Genomic DNA, 20703 nt, shown 5'->3' on the forward strand with positions numbered 1-20703 from the left:
TCGAGTCTGGCAGACTAAACGCTGCGACTCTCCATTCCTCCCTCTTCATCTCCTTCACCTCGCCGAACTCGCTAAGAATCCTCGCCAGTGGCTCGTCGGGGTCGTCAAACGGCACCCAGTGCAATTTGACAGTCATGTCCTGCCTCGCTGGATCGATGACAGCACAATGCCGCCCCTTCACTCGTAAACTTCCGCTCATGCCGAGCTTCTCCTTCGCCTCCTTCGTGCGTAACTTTACCAACCAAACGTGGCTCATTTGGAATGGCCCGATGCCACTCACCGCCTTGATCACTCCAAGCTCCTCCAGCGGTGAGCGGAAATCCTCGATCCTGTACGGCCGTCCTTCGAGGTCGCAGTGCAGTACGACGCACGCCTTCATGCCTTCGCTGGAGGGAAGCGCGGGTAGGAGAAATCGGTACCCGGCGGGCGGGCCGCTCGGCGGCGAAACCGGTCCGGCGCCTCCGCTCGCCCCTACTCCTGCGGAGCTAGCCATCGCGCGACCGCTCCCTACGAGAACCGGTCGGCGAGTCATGGTATGGCCGATGGCGAATATCAAAGCCTTACGTGCCTTTTTATAACACATCACACCAACAACCAGCATCTCTACCATTTCACCTGTTGTTCGGCAGGACACGCGGCCGCCGCAACACATCACTCCATATCCTAGGGATCCCGCGACGTCGCACGAAGCCCTCAAGTCGCCGAACATTGCTGCGCGCACTTGGGGAACACTTTTGGAAACGATTGTGGCCTTGAGTCGTTGTGGTCGCGCTGGCTAGACGTTGGGGAATGCTTCCGTTTGTCGCACATTAGCCGCAGGTGCTCCGGAAGTGCGAAATGCCTGCTTTCACGACCTTCGAGGGGCAGATAGAAAGACGAGTCAGTCACAGGTAATCCGCCGCGCCCAACGAAGGGTGGAAAATCGGGTAACTCGCCCACTGCGCTGCGGCGAAGCATCATCTAGTGGTCCTTCCGCGCCCCCGCCACCGCCAGGGGGCAAACGAAACTTGGTGGGGGAAAAAAAAAATAGAAACAACTCTTTGAACGCAAATTAATAAGGGACGTTTTAAAAAGCAAAAGAGGATGCCATCGGCACTCGGTGTTCCCAGGTGGTCTCCCTCCCAAGTACTGACCGAGCCCAATGCTGCTTAGCTTCGGTGATCGGACGAGAACCGGCGTATTCAGCATGGTATGGCCGATTTAGAAAGCCTTACGTGCCTTTTTTTACGTGCCTTTTTATAACACATCACACCAACAACCAGCATCTCTACCATTTCACCTGTTGTTCGGCAGGACACGCGGCCGCCGCAACACATCACTCCATATCCTAGGGATCCCGCGACGTCGCACGAAGCCCTCAAGTCGCCGAACATTGCTGCGCGCACTTGGGGAACACTTTTGGAAACGATTGTGGCCTTGAGTCGTTGTGGTCGCGCTGGCTAGACGTTGGGGAATGCTTCCGTTTGTCGCACATTAGCCGCAGGTGCTCCGGAAGTGCGAAATGCCTGCTTTCACGACCTTCGAGGGGCAGATAGAAAGACGAGTCAGTCACAGGTAATCCGCCGCGCCCAACGAAGGGTGGAAAATCGGATAACTCGCCCGCTCCGCTGCGGCGAAGCATCATCTAGTGGTCCTTCCGCGCCCCCGCCACCGCCAGGGGGCAAACGAAACTTGGTGGGGAAAAAAAAAAATAGAAACAACTCTTTGAACGCAAATTATAAGGGACGTTTTAAAAAGCAAAAGAGGATGCCATCGGCACTCGGTGTTCCCAGGTGGTCTCCCTCCCAAGTACTGACCGAGCCCAATGCTGCTTAGCTTCGGTGATCGGACGAGAACCGGCGTATTCAGCATGGTATGGCCGATGGCGAATATCAAAGCCTTACGTGCCTTTTTTTTACGTGCCTTTTTATAACACATCACACCAACAACCAGCATCTCTACCATTTCACCTGTTGTTCGGCAGGACACGCGGCCGCCGCAACACATCACTCCATATCCTAGGGATCCCGCGACGTCGCACGAAGCCCTCAAGTCGCCGAACATTGCTGCGCGCACTTGGGGAACACTTTTGGAAACGATTGTGGCCTTGAGTCGTTGTGGTCGCGCTGGCTAGACGTTGGGGAATGCTTCCGTTTGTCGCACATTAGCCGCAGGTGCTCCGGAAGTGCGAAATGCCTGCTTTCACGACCTTCGAGGGGCAGATAGAAAGACGAGTCAGTCACAGGTAATCCGCCGCGCCCAACGAAGGGTGGAAAATCGGATAACTCGCCCGCTGCGCTGCGGCGAAGCATCATCTAGTGGTCCTTCCGCGCCCCTGCCACCGCCAGGGGGCAAACGAAACTTGGAGGGGAAAAAAAAATAGAAACAACTCTTTGAACGCAAATTAATAAGGGACGTTTTAAAAAGCAAAAGAGGATGCCATCGGCACTCGGTGTTCCCAGGTGGTCTCCCTCCCAAGTACTGACCGAGCCCAATGCTGCTTAGCTTCGGTGATCGGACGAGAACCGGCGTATTCAGCATGGTATGGCCGATTTAGAAAGCCTTACGTGCCTTTTTTTACGTGCCTTTTTATAACACATCACACCAACAACCAGCATCTCTACCATTTCACCTGTTGTTCGGCAGGACACGCGGCCGCCGCAACACATCACTCCATATCCTAGGGATCCCGCGACGTCGCACGAAGCCCTCGAGTCGCCGAACATTGCTGCGCGCACTTGGGGAACACTTTTGGAAACGATTGTGGCCTTGAGTCGTTGTGGTCGCGCTGGCTAGACGTTGGGGAATGCTTCCGTTTGTCGCACATTAGCCGCAGGTGCTCCGGAAGTGCGAAATGCCTGCTTTCACGACCTTCGAGGGGCAGATAGAAAGACGAGTCAGTCACAGGTAATCCGCCGCGCCCAACGAAGGGTGGAAAATCGGATAACTCGCCCGCTGCGCTGCGGCGAAGCATCATCTAGTGGTCCTTCCGCGCCCCCGCCACCGCCAGGGGGCAAACGAAACTTGGTGGGGAAAAAAAAAAATAGAAACAACTCTTTGAACGCAAATTAATAAGGGACGTTTTAAAAAGCAAAAGAGGATGCCATCGGCACTCGGTGTTCCCAGGTGGTCTCCCTCCCAAGTACTGACCGAGCCCAATGCTGCTTAGCTTCGGTGATCGGACGAGAACCGGCGTATTCAGCATGGTATGGCCGATTTAGAAAGCTTTACGTGCCTTTTTTTACGTGCCTTTTTATAACACATCACACCAACAACCAGCATCTCTACCATTTCACCTGTTGTTCGGCAGGACACGCGGCCGCCGCAACACATCACTCCATATCCTAGGGATCCCGCGACGTCGCACGAAGCCCTCAAGTCGCCGAACATTGCTGCGCGCACTTGGGGAACACTTTTGGAAACGATTGTGGCCTTGAGTCGTAGTGGTCGCGCTGGCTAGACGTTGGGGAATGCTTCCGTTTGTCGCACATTAGCCGCAGGTGCTCCGGAAGTGCGAAATGCCTGCTTTCACGACCTTCGAGGGGCAGATAGAAAGACGAGTCAGTCACAGGTAATCCGCCGCGCCCAACGAAGGGTGGAAAATCGGATAACTCGCCCGCTGCGCTGCGGCGAAGCATCATCTAGTGGTCCTTCCGCGCCCCCGCCACCGCCAGGGGGCAAACGAAACTTGGTGGGGAAAAAAAAAATAGAAACAACTCTTTGAACGCAAATTAATAAGGGACGTTTTAAAAAGCAAAAGAGGATGCCATCGGCACTCGGTGTTCCCAGGTGGTTTCCCTCCCAAGTACTGACCGAGCCCAATGCTGCTTAGCTTCGGTGATCGGACGAGAACCGGCGTATTCAGCATGGTATGGCCGATGGCGAATATCAAAGCCTTACGTGCCTTTTTATAACACATCACACCAACAACCAGCATCTCTACCATTTCACCTGTTGTTCGGCATTACACGCGGCCGCCGCAACACATCACTCCATATCCTAGGGATCCCGCGACGTCGCACGAAGCCCTCAAGTCGCCGAACATTGCTGCGCGCACTTGGGGAACACTTTTGGAAACGATTGTGGCCTTGAGTCGTTGTGGTCGCGCTGGCTAGACGTTGGGGAATGCTTCCGTTTGTCGCACATTAGCCGCAGGTGCTCCGGAAGTGCGAAATGCCTGCTTTCACGACCTTCGAGGGGCAGATAGAAAGACGAGTCAGTCACAGGTAATCCGCCGCGCCCAACGAAGGGTGGAAAATCGGATAACTCGCCCGCTGCGCTGCGGCGAAGCATCATCTAGTGGTCCTTCCGCGCCCCCGCCACCGCCAGGGGGCAAACGAAACTTGGTGGGGAAAAAAAAAATAGAAACAACTCTTTGAACGCAAATTAATAAGGGACGTTTTAAAAAGCAAAAGAGGATGCCATCGTCACTCGGTGTTCCCAGGTGGTCTCCCTCCCAAGTACTGACCGAGCCCAATGCTGCTTAGCTTCGGTGATCGGACGAGAACCGGCGTATTCAGCATGGTATGGCCGATGGCGAATATCAAAGCCTTACGTGCCTTTTTTTTACGTGCCTTTTTATAACACATCACACCAACAACCAGCATCTCTACCATTTCACCTGTTGTTCGGCAGGACACGCGGCCGCCGCAACACATCACTCCATATCCTAGGGATCCCGCGACGTCGCACGAAGCCCTCAAGTCGCCGAACATTGCTGCGCGCACTTGGGGAACACTTTTGGAAACGATTGTGGCCTTGAGTCGTTGTGGTCGCGCTGGCTAGACGTTGGGGAATGCTTCCGTTTGTCGCACATTAGCCGCAGGTGCTCCGGAAGTGCGAAATGCCTGCTTTCACGACCTTCGAGGGGCAGATAGAAAGACGAGTCAGTCACAGGTAATCCGCCGCGCCCAACGAAGGGTGGAAAATCGGATAACTCGCCCGCTGCGCTGCGGCGAAGCATCATCTAGTGGTCCTTCCGCGCCCCTGCCACCGCCAGGGGGCAAACGAAACTTGGAGGGGAAAAAAAAATAGAAACAACTCTTTGAACGCAAATTAATAAGGGACGTTTTAAAAAGCAAAAGAGGATGCCATCGGCACTCGGTGTTCCCAGGTGGTCTCCCTCCCAAGTACTGACCGAGCCCAATGCTGCTTAGCTTCGGTGATCGGACGAGAACCGGCGTATTCAGCATGGTATGGCCGATTTAGAAAGCCTTACGTGCCTTTTTTTACGTGCCTTTTTATAACACATCACACCAACAACCAGCATCTCTACCATTTCACCTGTTGTTCGGCAGGACACGCGGCCGCCGCAACACATCACTCCATATCCTAGGGATCCCGCGACGTCGCACGAAGCCCTCGAGTCGCCGAACATTGCTGCGCGCACTTGGGGAACACTTTTGGAAACGATTGTGGCCTTGAGTCGTTGTGGTCGCGCTGGCTAGACGTTGGGGAATGCTTCCGTTTGTCGCACATTAGCCGCAGGTGCTCCGGAAGTGCGAAATGCCTGCTTTCACGACCTTCGAGGGGCAGATAGAAAGACGAGTCAGTCACAGGTAATCCGCCGCGCCCAACGAAGGGTGGAAAATCGGATAACTCGCCCGCTGCGCTGCGGCGAAGCATCATCTAGTGGTCCTTCCGCGCCCCCGCCACCGCCAGGGGGCAAACGAAACTTGGTGGGGAAAAAAAAAAATAGAAACAACTCTTTGAACGCAAATTAATAAGGGACGTTTTAAAAAGCAAAAGAGGATGCCATCGGCACTCGGTGTTCCCAGGTGGTCTCCCTCCCAAGTACTGACCGAGCCCAATGCTGCTTAGCTTCGGTGATCGGACGAGAACCGGCGTATTCAGCATGGTATGGCCGATTTAGAAAGCTTTACGTGCCTTTTTTTACGTGCCTTTTTATAACACATCACACCAACAACCAGCATCTCTACCATTTCACCTGTTGTTCGGCAGGACACGCGGCCGCCGCAACACATCACTCCATATCCTAGGGATCCCGCGACGTCGCACGAAGCCCTCAAGTCGCCGAACATTGCTGCGCGCACTTGGGGAACACTTTTGGAAACGATTGTGGCCTTGAGTCGTAGTGGTCGCGCTGGCTAGACGTTGGGGAATGCTTCCGTTTGTCGCACATTAGCCGCAGGTGCTCCGGAAGTGCGAAATGCCTGCTTTCACGACCTTCGAGGGGCAGATAGAAAGACGAGTCAGTCACAGGTAATCCGCCGCGCCCAACGAAGGGTGGAAAATCGGATAACTCGCCCGCTGCGCTGCGGCGAAGCATCATCTAGTGGTCCTTCCGCGCCCCCGCCACCGCCAGGGGGCAAACGAAACTTGGTGGGGAAAAAAAAAATAGAAACAACTCTTTGAACGCAAATTAATAAGGGACGTTTTAAAAAGCAAAAGAGGATGCCATCGGCACTCGGTGTTCCCAGGTGGTTTCCCTCCCAAGTACTGACCGAGCCCAATGCTGCTTAGCTTCGGTGATCGGACGAGAACCGGCGTATTCAGCATGGTATGGCCGATGGCGAATATCAAAGCCTTACGTGCCTTTTTATAACACATCACACCAACAACCAGCATCTCTACCATTTCACCTGTTGTTCGGCATTACACGCGGCCGCCGCAACACATCACTCCATATCCTAGGGATCCCGCGACGTCGCACGAAGCCCTCAAGTCGCCGAACATTGCTGCGCGCACTTGGGGAACACTTTTGGAAACGATTGTGGCCTTGAGTCGTTGTGGTCGCGCTGGCTAGACGTTGGGGAATGCTTCCGTTTGTCGCACATTAGCCGCAGGTGCTCCGGAAGTGCGAAATGCCTGCTTTCACGACCTTCGAGGGGCAGATAGAAAGACGAGTCAGTCACAGGTAATCCGCCGCGCCCAACGAAGGGTGGAAAATCGGATAACTCGCCCGCTGCGCTGCGGCGAAGCATCATCTAGTGGTCCTTCCGCGCCCCCGCCACCGCCAGGGGGCAAACGAAACTTGGTGGGGAAAAAAAAAATAGAAACAACTCTTTGAACGCAAATTAATAAGGGACGTTTTAAAAAGCAAAAGAGGATGCCATCGTCACTCGGTGTTCCCAGGTGGTCTCCCTCCCAAGTACTGACCGAGCCCAATGCTGCTTAGCTTCGGTGATCGGACGAGAACCGGCGTATTCAGCATGGTATGGCCGATGGCGAATATCAAAGCCTTACGTGCCTTTTTTTTACGTGCCTTTTTATAACACATCACACCAACAACCAGCATCTCTACCATTTCACCTGTTGTTCGGCAGGACACGCGGCCGCCGCAACACATCACTCCATATCCTAGGGATCCCGCGACGTCGCACGAAGCCCTCAAGTCGCCGAACATTGCTGCGCGCACTTGGGGAACACTTTTGGAAACGATTGTGGCCTTGAGTCGTAGTGGTCGCGCTGGCTAGACGTTGGGGAATGCTTCCGTTTGTCGCACATTAGCCGCAGGTGCTCCGGAAGTGCGAAATGCCTGCTTTCACGACCTTCGAGGGGCAGATAGAAAGACGAGTCAGTCACAGGTAATCCGCCGCGCCCAACGAAGGGTGGAAAATCGGATAACTCGCCCGCTGCGCTGCGGCGAAGCATCATCTAGTGGTCCTTCCGCGCCCCCGCCACCGCCAGGGGGCAAACGAAACTTGGTGGGGAAAAAAAAAATAGAAACAACTCTTTGAACGCAAATTAATAAGGGACGTTTTAAAAAGCAAAAGAGGATGCCATCGGCACTCGGTGTTCCCAGGTGGTCTCCCTCCCAAGTACTGACCGAGCCCAATGCTGCTTAGCTTCGGTGATCGGACGAGAACCGGCGTATTCAGCATGGTATGGCCGATGGCGAATATCAAAGCCTTACGTGACTTTTTATAACACATCACACCAACAACCAGCATCTCTACCATTTCACCTGTTGTTCGGCAGGACACGCGGCCGCCGCAACACATCACTCCATATCCTAGGGATCCCGCGACGTCGCACGAAGCCCTCAAGTCGCCGAACATTGCTGCGCGCACTTGGGGAACACTTTTGGAAACGATTGTGGCCTTGAGTCGTTGTGGTCGCGCTGGCTAGACGTTGGGGAATGCTTCCGTTTGTCGCACATTAGCCGCAGGTGCTCCGGAAGTGCGAAATGCCTGCTTTCACGACCTTCGAGGGGCAGATAGAAAGACGAGTCAGTCACAGGTAATCCGCCGCGCCCAACGAAGGGTGGAAAATCGGATAACTCGCCCGCTGCGCTGCGGCGAAGCATCATCTAGTGGTCCTTCCGCGCCCCCGCCACCGCCAGGGGGAAACGAAACTTGGTGGGGAAAAAAAAAAATAGAAACAACTCTTTGAACGCAAATTAATAAGGGACGTTTTAAAAAGCAAAAGAGGATGCCATCGGCACTCGGTGTTCCCAGGTGGTCTCCCTCCCAAGTACTGACCGAGCCCAATGCTGCTTAGCTTCGGTGATCGGACGAGAACCGGCGTATTCAGCATGGTATGGCCGATTTTTTTTTCTTTATTGCAAAACTCAACAAGAGCACTTCAAAACAGCATTTTTCTCAATGTAACAAACAATCACTTCACAACCACATAAAATGATATTTACATTCCAGTGGACTTTCATTTCAATCAATTTGTTACATAAATCCAGAACATCATCGTCATAACACATTTTTAACACTTCACGGACCTTGCACACGTTTTCAATAAAACAACCATGAACGGATCGGGCATTTACATCATTATGCCGTACCGCTAGCCTGCTCTGCCATATTGCGTGCAACCCCAGAAGAAAAATGAGGTCGTACGGGATTACATCTGGTTGTAACTCGAGATAGCGGATGCCTTGAGCAGTCAAAGGTAGTTCTTTCTTAATTGTTCTCTGGAGGACGTCCCAGAAGAAAAATGCGTCCCAGCAGTCCAGAAAAACATGTTCTATGGTCTCTGGTTTCTTACACAGGTAGCAGTCAGGTCCCCATGGCAGGTAACCTCCCCTCCTCTCCTGCCATGTCATGACAGGAAGAGTGTTCGTATGCAGGTTGAAAAAGAAAGACTTAATCCCACCAGGAACAGCCATTTTCTTCACTCTCTTTAGCACGTCAGGCCGGTGTCTACTCTTATACCTGGAGCGATATACTGGTTCTGGAAACAGGGTTTCCACTAAATCCCGAGATAGTCTTTTACGGGTCACAGTAGAAAGATAGTCTAATGAGAAACGCACCGACAAGAAACGAAAAGCTGACACCACTTCACGCAGGTACCCGCCTCCTCTGTACGATATATAATCTACAGTGGACACAACATAATCAGGTAGTGCCGAGGCCAACAGGATTTGCAAGCATGTGCGAACAAATGGGTCCGACTGGTCCCTTAGATACAAATATCTTGACACTACCTGCTTGACAAACAGGTGTGAAAGCCCCAGACCCCCGTCCCCAAGTCTTCTAAACAAATTACTACGGCTCGTCCGCTCAAACGAAGACTGCCAGACAAACACTGCAAATACTCGGTGGAACTTTTGTACATTGACTCTGGCACATGACAAAACCTGCATAACGTACCAGAGCCTGGCTACTAGAAACGTGTTACAGACGGTTGCCCGCGCAAAAATTGACAACTGCCTCCCTCCCCACGATAACGTGCTCGCACGCACCTCCTGAACCCTCTCCCCCCAGTAGGCTGTGTTTTCCTTATAACGGTCTAAAGGCACGCCCAAATACTTGGATGGCGTGGTGAACCACTGCATACCCCCATAAACCGACGGTGTTTCCTCCCATTCACCGTGCCACAGGCCTACACATTTGCTCAAATTGACCTTGCTACCTGTGACTTCACAAAATCTCTGTGTCAGGGACAGGGTGTTTTAAACGCTTTCTTTGTCCGCGCAAAAGAAAGCCACGTCGTCAGCGTACGCCAGAACTTTTACCTCGCACGCTTGAACGCAAAAGCCTCGGATACTGCCACTGGCAATTACCCTGGCACACAATGGCTCTAGATAAAGAGCGAAAAGCACGGGACTCAATGGACATCCTTGTCTCACCGAGGAGTAAACACTTATCTGTTCTGTAAGTTTCTTGTTAACTATGATGTTGGTGGTACAGTTATTGTACGCCATCCTTATCCCTTTGATGACAACGGATCCTACTTTAACATGCTCCAGAATAGAAAAGAGAACGCTATGACACACGCGGTCAAAGGCTTTCTCAAGGTCTACCTGTACCATAGCTACAGTGCGATGGTCTGCATCGCAGTACTCGAGGATACTTCGAGCCACATGAATGTTTGAAAAGATTGTTCTGCCCTTAATTCCGTATGTTTGATGCGGGCCTATTATCCCTGTTATGACACTTTGTAATCTGCTGGCCAAGACTTTCATGAGTACTTTATAATCTGTGTTGGTCAAAGTAATTGGTCTGTACCCTGTAACTTTAATTAATATTTCTGGCGTTTCCCCCTTCGGAATCAAAACCATGTGAGCCTTGGAAAAGGAAGGAGGCAGACGGCCAAGCTCAAAAGATTCCTTAATCACTCCATGAAGGAGACCCGCAACTTCCCCTTTAAACTTCTTATAAAACAATGAACTGATCCCGTCAGGTCCTGGTGATTTACCCGAGTTCAAGTTGTCGATAGCCTCTTCGATTTCGCTCAGGGTGATCTCCCTTTCCATCATTTCAGTACTTTCACTATCCAGTTGCGGCAGTACGTTCAAAAACTCTGTTTCGAAACCGTTTTCGGTCGGGTTCTTCAGTGCAAAAAGTTCCTGATAATATTGGGTGAAAGCTTGCGCTATTTCCGCCTCATCCCTAGTTAAAACACCTGCCCATTCTATTTCGCCAATATCTTGTTTGCGTGCATGACGCTTTTCGTCGGCTATGGCCCGCTTTGTTGGCTGCTCACCCGCCAGATATTTTTCAGCTCGTGCTCTCACTGCGGCTCCTTTGTATTTATCTATATCTATCCTTTCGAGCTCTCGTTTTGTTTTATTTATATCCTCAATAAATAATCCCGGCCGCTTTGTTTCTTCTTCAATTAAAGATTTTAGATTGCGGCCTAGGAGTGTTTCCTCCTGTATATCACTTCTTCTTATCATACTAGATCTTTGTATGGCCATTAGTTTAACTTTTTGTTTAAAGCACTCCCATGCTTCGCTTTTACTATTGCAATTTCTACCGTAGTCGTTATCGCAGTAATTTTTAACACTACCAACAAACTCTTTATCCTCAAGCAGCTTCGCGTTGATTTTCCACAAGGACCAGTTAAACTTCTGACTACGCTTGATTTTATCCCCTAGGGATACCGCAACCAAACAATGGTCGCTAAAAGACACTTCTTCAACTTTATATTCGTGACAACAAGGCACCAATTCAGCGGAGACATAAATGCGGTCTAAACGCGCATGACTCGCGCCCTGGAAGTGTGTATAATGTACCGTTTTCGCTTCTTCGCCTACCAATGCCACATCTTCCAGACCACAGTCTCCCACGATTTTGGCAAGCAGCTTCGCGCTGCGATCTACAGCCGCGTCCTGATTTGACCGATCTTTAAGCTCGCACACACAATTAAAGTCTCCTAGTATTATTAACACTCTTTCGGTTTCAAGGTAGTTTTCTATACTTTCAAAAAAAGTGTATCGCGCAGCAGGTTTTGTCGGCGCATATAAACACATAACTCTAAACTCACTGTCAGCATAAATGAAATCACACAAAACAAATCTACCATCCTTACAGCTGACTACATTTTGAATCACTACTTCTAACGACTTCCTAATTAACAGGCAACACCCAGCTGAAAATCCAGACGAGTGGCTCACTGCAACCATGAAATTTTCCACAAATGGCTCAACCATGCTGTCTGTGTGTGCTTCGGTTTCAACTTTAGTTTCCTGTATGCCAAGAATGTCTATCTGATTATTATTAATTAAGGAAGACACACTGTTTCGTCTCTTTTTAGAACCCAACCCTCTGACGTTAAGCGTCCCTATTTTTAAAGGTGCTTTCAGCTTAAGATTCATTTAAAAAGTAAAAAACAGCCCACGAAACCACGCGAAAAGGAGAGGCAAACAAACACCACTGAACTCACTCTAGCCAGCATACGCCAGAACCAATTTGTCCCCTCACTCGTTCACTGGCGGCGGTCACCCGCTGCCTCCATCATCAGGTTTTCGTTCGCGGGTCAGTGAAGTGGATCGCTGCGAGAGGCTTCCAAATTTCTTTTTCCTCCCCACCACCTTCCAATCGTTTTCCAAACGCCGCAGCCGCTGAGCCGCGAGAGCTTCTTTGCCCGCGTCGCGGGGCCTTTTCGCAGAAGCCTGTGTGGCATCCATGGCCCCCTACGAGCTGCTCCCTTCTTCCTCACTGTTTTCGGACTCGGCCAGAATGGCGTCCTTCTCGTTCTCTTTCATCTCGTCCACTTCTTGGGTTGTTTCCTCCTTCTTTCTTCCGGCTTCCTCACCAACTTGCTCGGTCCCTTCTGCTGGGGCAGCCATCTTGGGAGCCGACTCATTGTTCGCTGCCAGGGGGGCCAGCACGCCATCGCCGTCTCCGCCGCTGCCCGTGCTGCTGGTTGACACCGGCGCCACGCTTGCCGCTCGCTCGGCTTCCTCCTGATCCATAAGATCTGGGGCGACCTCATTCACGCGACGGTTTCCCGTCACGTTCGCGTAAGTACGAACACAATCCTGCCGCATGTGCCCGAAAACGCGGCACTTCGAGCACTGCGGCGTCGCACAGTCACGCCGAATGTGTCCCCGCATCCCACACCGCAGGCATGTAGGGGCTCGGCCCGGCACTACACACAACACCACACCGTCTCCGTACTGGATGAGTTCTGGAAGAGAGTCCGGCACGACCCCCTCCCGCAGGGTCATTCTGACGGTGCGGGTTGTCGAGTCTGGCAGACTAAACCCTGCGACTCTCTATTCCTCCCTCTTCATCTCCTTCACCTCGCCGAACTCGCTAAGAATCCTCGCCAGTGGCTCGTCGGGGTCGTCAAACGGCACCCAGTGCAATTTGACAGTCATGTCCTGCCTCGCTGGATCGATGACAGCGGAAAGTTTTAAAAAGCAAAAGAGGATGCCATCGGCACTCGGTGTTCCCAGGTGGTCTCCCTCCCAAGTACTGACCGAGCCCAATGCTGCTTAGCTTCGGTGATCGGACGAGAACCGGCGTATTCAGCATGGTATGGCCGATGGCGAGAATCGAAGCCTTACGTGCCTTTTTATAACACATTACACCAACAACCAGCATCTCTACCATTTCACCTGTTGTTCGGCAGGACACACGGCCGCCGCAACACATCACTCCATATCCTAGGGATCCCGCGACATCGCACGAAGCCCTCAAGTCGCCGAACATTGCTGCGCGCACTTGGGGAACACTTTTGGAAACGAATGTGGCCTTGAGTCGTTGTGGTCACGCTGGCTAGACGTTGGGGAATGCTTCCGTTTGTCGCACATTAGCCGCAGGTGCTCCGGAAGTGCGAAATGCCTGCTTTCACGACCATCGAAGGGCAGATAGAAAGACGAGTCAGTCACAGGTAATCCGCCGCGCCCAACGAAGGGTGGAAAATCGGCTAACTCGCCCGCTGCGCTGCGGCGAAGCATGATCTAGTGGTCCTTCCGCGCCCCCGCCACCGCCAGGGGGCAAACGAAACTTGGTGGGGGAAAAAAAATAGAAACAACTCTTTGAACGCAAATTAATACGGAAAGTTTTAAAAAGCAAAAGAGGATGCCATCGGCACTCGGTGTTCCCAGGTGGTCTCCCTCCCAAGTACTGACCGAGCCCAATGCTGCTTAACTTCGGTGATCGGACGAGAACCGGCGTATTCAGCATGGTATGGCCGATGGCGAGAATCGAAGCCTTACGTGCCTTTTTATAACACATTACACCAACAACCAGCATCTCTACCATTTCACCTGTTGTTCGGCAGGACACACGGCCGCCGCAACACATCACTCCATAGCCTAGGGATCCCGCGACGTCGCACGAAGCCCTCAAGTCGCCGAACATTGCTGCGCGCACTTGGGGAACACTTTTGGAAACGAATGTGGCCTTGAGTCGTTGTGGTCACGCTGGCTAGACGTTGGGGAATGCTTCCGTTTGTCGCACATTAGCCGCATGTGCTCCGGAAGTGCGAAATGCCTGCTTTCACGACCTTCGAGGGGCAGATAGAAAGACGAGTCAGTCACAGGTAATCCGCCGCGCCCAACGAAGGGTGGAAAATCGGCTAACTCGCCCGCTGCGCTGCGGCGAAGCATCATCAAGTGGTCCTTCCGCGCCCCCGCCACCGCCAGGGGGCAAACGAAACTTGGTGGGGGAAAAAAAAAATAGAAACAACTCTTTGAACGCAAATTAATACGGAAAGTTTTAAAAAGCAAAAGAGGATGCCATCGGCACTCGGTGTTCCCAGGTGGTCTCCCTCCCAAGTACTGACCGAGCCCAATGCTGCTTAGCTTCGGTGATCGGACGAGAACCGGCGTATTCAGCATGGTATGGCCGATGGCGAGAATCGAAGCCTTACGTGCCTTTTTATAACACATTACACCAACAACCAGCATCTCTACCATTTCACCTGTTGTTCGGCAGGACACACGACCGCCGCAACACATCACTCCATATCCTAGGGATCCCGCGACGTCGCACGAAGCCCTCAAGTCGCCGAACATTGCTGCGCGCACTTGGGGAACACTTTTGGAAACGAATGTGGCCTTGAGTCGTTGTGGTCACGCTGGCTAGACGTTGGGGAATGCTTCCGTTTGTCGCACATTAGCCGCAGGTGCTCCGGAAGTGCGAAATGCCTGCTTTCACGACCTTCGAGGGGCAGATAGAAAGACGAGTCAGTCACAGGTAATCCGCCGCGCCCAACGAAGGGTGGAAAATCGGCTAACTCGCCCGCTGCGCTGCGGCGAAGCATCATCTAGTGGTCCTTCCGCGCCCCCGCCACCACCAGGGGGCAAACGAAACTTGGTGGGGGAAAAAAAATAGAAACAACTCTTTGAACGCAAATTAATACGGAAAGTTTTAAAAAGCAAAAGAGGATGCCATCGGCACTCCGTGTTCCCAGGTGGTCTCCCTCCCAAGTACTGACCGAGCCCAATGCTGCTTAACTTCGGTGATCGGACGAGAACCGGCGTATTCAGCATGGTATGGCCGATGGCGAGAATCGAAGCCTTACGTGCCTTTTTATAACACATTACACCAACAACCAGCATCTCTACCATTTCACCTGTTGTTCGGCAGGACACACGGCCGCCGCAACACATCACTCCATATTCTAGGGATCCCGCGACGTCGCACGAAGCCCTCAAGTCGCCGAACATTGCTGCGCGCACTTGGGGAACACTTTTGGAAACGAATGTGGCCTTGAGTCGTTGTGGTCACGCTGGCTAGACGTTGGGGAATGCTTCCGTTTGTCGCACATTAGCCGCAGGTGCTCCGGAAGTGCGAAATGCCTGCTTTCACGACCTTCGAGGGGCAGATAGAAAGACGAGTCAGTCACAGGTAATCCGCCGCGCCCAACGAAGGGTGGAAAATCGGCTAACTCGCCCGCTGCGCTGCGGCGAAGCATCATCTAGTGGTCCTTCCGCGCCCCCGCCACCGCCAGGGGGCAAACGAAACTTGGTGGGGGAAAAAAAAAATAGAAACAACTCTTTGAACGCAAATTAATACGGAAAGTTTTAAAAAGCAAAAGAGGATGCCATCGGCACTCGGTGTTCCCAGGTGGTCTCCCTCCCAAGTACTGACTGAGCCCAATGCTGCTTAGCTTCGGTGATCGGACGAGAACCGGCGTATTCAGCATGGTATTGCCGATGGCGAGAATCGAAGCCTTACGTGCCTTTTTATAACACATTACACCAACAACCAGCATCTCTACCATTTCACCTGTTGTTCGGCAGGACACACGGCCGCCGCAACACATCACTCCATATCCTAGGGATCCCGCGACGTCGCACGAAGCCCTCAAGTCGCCGAACATTGCTGCGCGCACTTGGGGAACACTTTTGGAAACGAATGTGGCCTTGAGTCGTTGTGGTCACGCTGGCTAGACGTTGGGGAATGCTTCCGTTTGTCGCACATTAGCCGCAGGTGCTCCGGAACTGCGAAATGCCTGCTTTCACGACCTTCGAGGGGCAGATAGAAAGACGAGTCAGTCACAGGTAATCCGCCGCGCCCAACGAAGGGTGGAAAATCGGCTAACTCGCCCGCTGCGCTGCGGCGAAGCATCATCTAGTGGTCCTTCCGCGCCCCCGCCACCGCCAGGGGGCAAACGAAACTTGGTGGGGAAAAAAAAAAAATAGAAACAACTCTTTGAACGCAAATTAATAAGGGACGTTTTAAAAAGCAAAAGAGGATGCCATCGGCACTCGGTGTTCCCAGGTGGTCTCCCTCCCAAGTACTGACCGAGCCCAATGCTGCTTAGCTTCGGTGATCGGACGAGAACCGGCGTATTCAGCATGGTATGGCCGATTTTTTTTTTCTTTATTGCAAAACTCAACAAGAGCACTTCAAAACAGCATTTTTCTCAATGTAACAAACAATCACTTCACAACCACATTAAAGGTTTATTACATTCCAGTGGACTTTCATTTCAATCAATTTGTTACATAAATCCAGAACATCATCGTCATAACACATTTTTAACACTTCACGGACCTTGCACACGTTTTCAATAAAACAACCATGAACGGATCGGGCATTTACATCATTATGCCGTACCGCTAGCCTGCTCTGCCATATTGCGTGCAACCCCAGAAGAAAAATGAGGTCGTACGGGATTACCTCTGGTTGTAACTCGAGATAGCGGATGCCTTGAGCAGTCAAAGGTAGTTCTTTCTTAATTGTTCTCTGGAGGACGTCCCAGAAGAAAACTGCGTCCCAGCAGTCCAGAAAAACATGTTCTATGTTCTCTGGTTTCTTACACAGGTAGCAGTCAGGTCCCCATGGCAGGTAAACTCCCCTCCTCTCCTGCCATGTCATGACAGGAAGAGTGTTCGTATGCAGGTTGAAAAAGAAAGACTTAATCCCACCAGGAACAGCCATTTTCTTCACTCTCTTTAGCACGTCAGGCCGGTGTCTACTCTTATACCTGGAGCGATATACTGGTTCTGGAAACAGGGTTTCCACTAAATCCCGAGATAGTCTTTTACGGGTCACAGTAGAAAGATAGTCTAATGAGAAACGCACCGACAAGAAACGAAAAGCTGACACCACTTCACGCAGGTACCCGCCTCCTCTGTACGATATATAATCTACAGTGGACACAACATAATCAGGTAGTGCCGAGGCCAACAGGATTTGCAAGCATGTGCGAACAAATGGGTCCGACTGGTCCCTTAGATACAAAAATCTTGACACTACCTGCTTGACAAACAGGTGTGAAAGCCCCAGACCCCCGTCCCCAAGTCTTCTAAACAAATTACTACGGCTCGTCCGCTCAAACGAAGACTGCCAGACAAACACTGCAAATACTCGGTGGAACTTTTGTACATTGACTCTGGCACATGACAAAACCTGCATAACGTACCAGAGCCTGGCTACTAGAAACGTGTTACAGACGGTTGCCCGCGCAAAAATTGACAACTGCCTCCCTCCCCACGATAACGTGGTCGCACGCACCTCCTGAACCCTCTCCCCCCAGTAGGCTGTGTTTTCCTTATAACGGTCTAAAGGCACGCCCAAATACTTGGATGGCGTGGTGAACCACTGCATACCCCCATAAACCGACGGTGTTTCCTCCCATTCACCGTGCCACAGGCCTACACATTTGCTCAAATTGACCTTGCTACCTGTGACTTCACAAAATCTCTGTGTCAGGGACAGGGTGTTTTGAACGCTTTCTTTGTCCGCGCAAAAGAAAGCCACGTCGTCAGCGTACGCCAGAATTTTACCTCGCACGCTTGAACGCAAAAGCCTCGGTTACTGCCACTGGCAATTACCCTGGCACACAATGGCTCTAGATAAAGAGCGAAAAGCAGGGGACTCAATGGACATCCTTGTCTCACCGAGGAGTAAACACTTATCTGTTCTGTAAGTTTCTTGTTAACTATGATGTTGGTGGTACAGTTATTGTACGCCATCCTTATCCCTTTGGTGACAACGGATCCTACTTTAACATGCTCCAGAATAGAAAAGAGAACGCTATGACACACGCGGTCAAAGGCTTTCTCAAGGTCTACCTGTACCATAGCTACAGTGCGATGGTCTGCATCGCAGTACTCGAGGATACTTCGAGCCACATGAATGTTTGAAAAGATTGTTCTGCCCTTAATTCCGCATGTTTGATGCGGGCCTATTATCCCTGTTATGACACTTTGTAATCTGCTGGCCAAGACTTTCATGAGTACTTTATAATCTGTGTTGGTCAACGTAATTGGTCTGTACCCTGTAACTTTAATTAATATTTCTGGCGTTTCCCCCTTCGGAATCAAAACCGTGTGAGCCTTGGAAAAGGAAGGAGGCAGACGGCCAAGCTCAAAAGATTCCTTAAGCACTCCATGAAGGAGACCCGCAACTTCCCCTTTAAACTTCTTATAAAACAATGAACTGATCCCGTCAGGTCCTGGTGATTTACCCGAGTTCAAGTTGTCGATAGCCTCTTCGATTTCGCTCAGGGTGATCTCCCTTTCCATCATTTCAGTACTTTCACTATCCAGTTGCGGCAGTACGTTCAAAAACTCTGTTTCGAAACCGTTTTCGGTCGGGTTCTTCAGTGCAAAAAGTTCCTGATAATATTGGGTGAAAGCTTGCGCTATTTCCGCCTCATCCCTAGTTAAATCACCTGCCCATTCTATTTCGCCAATATCTTGTTTGCGTGCATGACGCTTTTCGTCGGCTATGGCCCGCTTTGTTGGCTGCTCACCCGCCAGATATTTTTCAGCTCGTGCTCTCACTGCGGCTCCTTTGTATTTATCTATATCTATCCTTTCGAGCTCTCGTTTTGTTTTATTTATATCCTCAATAAATAATCCCGGCCGCTTTGTTTCTTCTTCAATTAAAGATTTTAGATTGCGGCGTAGGAGTGTTTCCTCCTGTATATCACTTCTTCTTATCATACTAGATCTTTGTATGGCCATTAGTTTAACTTTTTGTTTAAAGCACTCCCATGCTTCGCTTTTACTATTGCAATTTCTACCGTAGTCGTTATCGCAGTAATTTTTAACACTACCAACAAACTCTTTATCCTCAAGCAGCTTCGCGTTGATTTTCCACAAGGACCAGTTAAACTTCTGACTACGCTTGATTTTATCCCCTAGGGATACCGCAACCAAACAATGGTTGCTAAAAGACACTTCTTCAACTTTATATTCGTGACAACAAGGCACCAATTCAGCGGAGACATAAATGCGGTCTAAACGCGCATGACTCGCGCCCTGGAAGTGTGTATAATGTACCGTTTTCGCTTCTTCGCCTACCAATGCCACATCTTCCAGACCACAGTCTCCCACGATTTTGGCAAGCAGCTTCGCGCTGCGATCTACAGCCGCGTCCTGATTTGACCGATCTTTAAGCTCGCACACACAATTAAAGTCTCCTAGTATTATTAACACTCTTTCGGTTTCAAGGTAGTTTTCTATACTTTCAAAAAAAGTGTATCGCGCAGCAGGTTTTGTCGGCGCATATAAACACATAACTCTAAACTCACTGTCAGCATAAATGAAATCACACAAAACAAATCTACCATCCTTACAGCTGACTACATTTTTAATCACTACTTCTAACGACTTCCTAATTAACAGGCAACACCCAGCTGAAAATCCAGACGAGTGGCTCACTGCAACCATGAAATTTTCCACAAATGGCTCAACCATGCTGTCTGTGTGTGCTTCGGTTTCAACTTTAGTTTCCTGTATGCCAAGAATGTCTATCTGATTATTATTAATTAAGGAAGACACACTGTTTCGTCTCTTTTAGAACCCGACCCTCTGACGTTAAGCGTCCCTATTTTTAAAGGTGCTTTCAGCTTAAGATTCATTTAAAAAGTAAAAAACAGCCCACGAAACCACGCGAAAAGGAGAGGCAAACAAACACCACTGAACTCACTCTAGCCACCATACGCCAGAACCAATTTGTCCCCTCACTCGTTCACTGGCGGCGGTCTCCCGCTGCCTCCATCATCAGGTTTTCGTTCGCGGGTCAGTGAAGTGGATCGTTGCGAGAGGCTTCCAAATTTCTTTTTCCTCCCCACCACCTTCCAATCGTTTTCCAAACGCCGCAGCCGCTGAGCCTCGAGAGCTTCTTCGCCCGCGTCGCGGGGCCTTTTCGCAGAAGCCTGTGTGGCATCCATGGCCCCCTCCGAGCTGCTCTCTTCTTCCTCACTGTTTTCGGACTCGGCCAGAATGGCGTCCTTCTCGTTCTCTTTCATCTCGTCCACTTCTTGGGTTGTTTCCTCCTTCTTTCTTCCGGCTTCCTCACCAACTTGCTCGGTCCCTTCTGCTGGGGCAGCCATCTTGGGAGCCGACTCATTGTTCGCTGCCAGGGGGGCCAGCACGCCATCGCCGTCTCCGCCGCTGCCCGTGCTGCTGGTTGACACCGGCGCCACGCTTGCCGCTCGCTCGGCTTCCTCCTGATCCATAAGATCTGGGGCGACCTCATTCACGCGACGGTTTCCCGTCACGTTCGCGTAAGTACGAACACAATCCTGCCGCACGTGCCCGAAAACGCGGCACTTCGAGCACTGCGGCGTCGCACAGTCACGCCGAATGTGTCCCCGCATCCCACACCG

At 51.3% G+C, this 20703-nt stretch overlaps 11 non-coding genes and 7 pseudogenes across 11 annotated transcripts; all 18 read right to left on the bottom strand.

Annotated features, from left to right (window-relative positions):
- Nucleotides 1-1084: 1084 nt before the first annotated feature.
- LOC144171149 (5S ribosomal RNA) lies at nucleotides 1085-1203 on the bottom strand (annotated as a pseudogene).
- Nucleotides 1204-1747: 544 nt separating this feature from the next.
- Nucleotides 1748-1866, bottom strand: LOC144170974 (5S ribosomal RNA). The gene has a single exon (XR_013322709.1). It is a non-coding gene; the product is annotated as a 5S ribosomal RNA (ribosomal RNA).
- A 550-nt stretch (nucleotides 1867-2416) lies between these two features.
- Nucleotides 2417-2535, bottom strand: LOC144171152 (5S ribosomal RNA; annotated as a pseudogene).
- A 545-nt stretch (nucleotides 2536-3080) lies between these two features.
- Nucleotides 3081-3199, bottom strand: LOC144171153 (5S ribosomal RNA; annotated as a pseudogene).
- A 544-nt stretch (nucleotides 3200-3743) lies between these two features.
- On the bottom strand, nucleotides 3744-3862 carry LOC144171081 (5S ribosomal RNA). The gene has a single exon (XR_013322812.1). It is a non-coding gene; the product is annotated as a 5S ribosomal RNA (ribosomal RNA).
- Nucleotides 3863-4398: 536 nt separating this feature from the next.
- Nucleotides 4399-4517, bottom strand: LOC144171123 (5S ribosomal RNA). Its single transcript, XR_013322854.1, has one exon. It is a non-coding gene; the product is annotated as a 5S ribosomal RNA (ribosomal RNA).
- A 550-nt stretch (nucleotides 4518-5067) lies between these two features.
- LOC144171154 (5S ribosomal RNA) lies at nucleotides 5068-5186 on the bottom strand (annotated as a pseudogene).
- A 545-nt stretch (nucleotides 5187-5731) lies between these two features.
- Nucleotides 5732-5850, bottom strand: LOC144171155 (5S ribosomal RNA; annotated as a pseudogene).
- A 544-nt stretch (nucleotides 5851-6394) lies between these two features.
- Nucleotides 6395-6513, bottom strand: LOC144171082 (5S ribosomal RNA). Its single transcript, XR_013322813.1, has one exon. It is a non-coding gene; the product is annotated as a 5S ribosomal RNA (ribosomal RNA).
- Nucleotides 6514-7049: 536 nt separating this feature from the next.
- LOC144171125 (5S ribosomal RNA) lies at nucleotides 7050-7168 on the bottom strand. Its single transcript, XR_013322855.1, has one exon. It is a non-coding gene; the product is annotated as a 5S ribosomal RNA (ribosomal RNA).
- A 551-nt stretch (nucleotides 7169-7719) lies between these two features.
- LOC144170975 (5S ribosomal RNA) lies at nucleotides 7720-7838 on the bottom strand. Its single transcript, XR_013322710.1, has one exon. It is a non-coding gene; the product is annotated as a 5S ribosomal RNA (ribosomal RNA).
- A 536-nt stretch (nucleotides 7839-8374) lies between these two features.
- LOC144171171 (5S ribosomal RNA) lies at nucleotides 8375-8493 on the bottom strand (annotated as a pseudogene).
- Nucleotides 8494-13056: 4563 nt separating this feature from the next.
- Nucleotides 13057-13175, bottom strand: LOC144170977 (5S ribosomal RNA). Its single transcript, XR_013322712.1, has one exon. It is a non-coding gene; the product is annotated as a 5S ribosomal RNA (ribosomal RNA).
- A 535-nt stretch (nucleotides 13176-13710) lies between these two features.
- LOC144171085 (5S ribosomal RNA) lies at nucleotides 13711-13829 on the bottom strand. The gene has a single exon (XR_013322816.1). It is a non-coding gene; the product is annotated as a 5S ribosomal RNA (ribosomal RNA).
- A 537-nt stretch (nucleotides 13830-14366) lies between these two features.
- LOC144170978 (5S ribosomal RNA) lies at nucleotides 14367-14485 on the bottom strand. The gene has a single exon (XR_013322713.1). It is a non-coding gene; the product is annotated as a 5S ribosomal RNA (ribosomal RNA).
- Nucleotides 14486-15020: 535 nt separating this feature from the next.
- On the bottom strand, nucleotides 15021-15139 carry LOC144171105 (5S ribosomal RNA). Its single transcript, XR_013322835.1, has one exon. It is a non-coding gene; the product is annotated as a 5S ribosomal RNA (ribosomal RNA).
- A 537-nt stretch (nucleotides 15140-15676) lies between these two features.
- On the bottom strand, nucleotides 15677-15795 carry LOC144171142 (5S ribosomal RNA). The gene has a single exon (XR_013322871.1). It is a non-coding gene; the product is annotated as a 5S ribosomal RNA (ribosomal RNA).
- A 538-nt stretch (nucleotides 15796-16333) lies between these two features.
- Nucleotides 16334-16452, bottom strand: LOC144171172 (5S ribosomal RNA; annotated as a pseudogene).
- Between the last annotated feature and the right edge of the window lie 4251 nt (nucleotides 16453-20703).

The sequence above is a fragment of the Haemaphysalis longicornis genome, unplaced genomic scaffold (genome assembly GCF_048455015.1).
Source record: "Haemaphysalis longicornis isolate Haplotype H1 unplaced genomic scaffold, Haemaphysalis longicornis Haplotype H1 scaffold_2, whole genome shotgun sequence".
NCBI lineage: Eukaryota > Metazoa > Arthropoda > Arachnida > Ixodida > Ixodidae > Haemaphysalis > Haemaphysalis longicornis.